We start from the raw sequence: 2,256 nt of genomic DNA, 5'->3' as shown, positions 1-2,256 counted from the left end.
TCTTCCTCCAATCCTGATGCCACGTTTTTCTTCATATAGTCCAGCTTCTCAGATTATTTGCTCAGCATATAGATTGAATAAGTGTGGGGAAAGGATGTTAATGATACTGTTTGATAATTTCCACATTCTGTGGAAAGACATAAATCTAAATCTATTGCTCCTTTTATTCCACCTGCAACAATCTTGCTCTACTATTCTTAGTGAGGTTTTTGAGCTCATGGTGGTAAGATCACTACTGTACCTCTAGACATTACATTTATATTCCTGTCAGAAATATGGAAGAAAGACAAATATGAGAGTGAAGAAAACTCTTTTTGAAGAGGTTTTCCTTTTATTGAGAAGATAAGGCCTCCCCAGTGATTTCTGCCTATATATTATTGACCAGAATTGTGTCATATGGCAAGTCCTAGTTATCAGAGAGGTTGGAATTTAAAATCTTTCACAATTATAGTCTTTTTTATAAAGTTAGGCAGGGAAGAAAGGGAAGGGTTGTGAATTGACTTTGGATATCTCATCCACAATATTTAGTTAGTTCAGGCTCAATTTAGCCACTTCTCTGTGGGAGGGAGATAAGAGGGGAAGGGATCTGAAAACTGTTAGAAATATTTAGTTATTTATATGTGAAATCTTAGTGCTATAATTATTATCTGGAAAGTGTTTCATGAAATCTTTTCTAGCTGATTGATTTGGCTAGAATTTCTTTATTTTGTTTTCTCTGAATCAGTAAAAGTGTATTCACGTTCAACTAGTGTCATTGAAGAGACCCAATTAATTTCAGTTAGAAAGGTCACTACTCCTATCCAACAGTGCTTTTACCAGTTGTAGTAAATATGCCTATTAATTCATATCATCCACAGGCCTACACTTAGAAGACTCAAATATTTTTAATGTTATTTCCCATCCAGCAATATTCAGTTGTGAATGAATGTGCTAAATGTCAGCTTCATTTGAAGATGTGAAGGACATGGAGACACATCAGACACACAATAAGGAGATAGTAAAAGCAGCAGCACAATTCACTCTTTAAAGGTAGAGCTGTTTGTCTCATCTTCCAAGTCACTGAGAAATTAATTATGCAATTTTGCCTTGTCTTTTCAAAGAAACATGCCTATAAGCAAGTATGGAAAAACAGTAACAATTTACTTATTGAAAAATCAGTAGTACCTTCTATTAGGCTCTTCAAGAGATCATTTTAGACGTTCATCTCTTATTCTGCCTTTATACCCCCTTTCCTTTTATTCAAGTGGTTAGTTTCTCAGTGTTCATTTCTATTCCTTCCAATTTACCAAGTATCAAAATCTTTTCAAACACAACCTCATCACACAGAGAGGCAGATTTGGGCCTGGTCTTCAGTATGAGGAGATAGTAGCACTGGGAGATGGACAATCATTCCCCCTTTGCATGATTGCTGAGAGCTGGGATGCATGTGAAGGAGCTAAACTTCATTGAAAAGCTCAACAGAATGAAAGCTCAGAAGGAAGCTTTCTACTGTGTCGTAGATGATTATCTGTGTTGCTTGGAGTCCTTCAAGAAGCAGATATCAAGCTAGGATTAAACATGCAAGAAATGTGCTGGAGAAACCTGAGAAGGATAAAGCAGGAGGGGCTGAAGAAGGCAGAGAGAGCCTTCAGAACACAATCTTGATCCAACCCTTGTGAAGGAGACAGAAAATGAAGGAAGGTTGGGTAGGAAGAGTTTCAGGCTGCAGCACAGTTCTAACAAAGTTCAGGCAGGCCTATGGGAAATCATTACCCTAACATTGCCAATCAGAGGATTCTGCTCTCCAGGAATGGTACCTTTACCATGCTCAGTCATTGGACAGGACACTCGGGAAGGAAGACCTCAGCACAATATGGTGGTTGATCCACAGGGGCAGTTGACAGTCAGTCAACTCTGAGCGACTCTGGGAATTCATGGGGGTTGCCAGGAAATCTCAAGAGTAATAAAGTGACTTCTGCCTAAGTCATTTGCTGGTCCTTGAAATAAAAGATTCCTTTGGTAATGGTCTATCAGAGGCAGTTTTCTTATTTGGCTTGCCTGATGCCTTTAGGTTCTTGTCAGTGGCTTCCAGTTATACTTCTTGGTAACAGCTCTTGCCCGAAGTGCCTCCCATTGAATAAGATTCTTTGTGGAGTCACTCCTTTGTTGTTGTTAATGTGCCGTTGAGTTGGACCTGACTCACAGCGACCCTTCCTTGGGTTTCTGAGGCGGTATCACTACGGAAGTAGATTGCCCAACAACTTTCCTTCTGAGGAG

The sequence above is a fragment of the Orycteropus afer genome, unplaced genomic scaffold, assembly GCF_000298275.1.
Source record: "Orycteropus afer afer isolate SDZICR_OR568_19922 unplaced genomic scaffold, OryAfe1.0 scaffold00109, whole genome shotgun sequence".
Lineage (NCBI taxonomy): Eukaryota > Metazoa > Chordata > Mammalia > Tubulidentata > Orycteropodidae > Orycteropus > Orycteropus afer.
The sequence above is the reverse complement of the archived record's forward strand: the minus strand, read 5'-3'. Positions refer to the sequence as shown.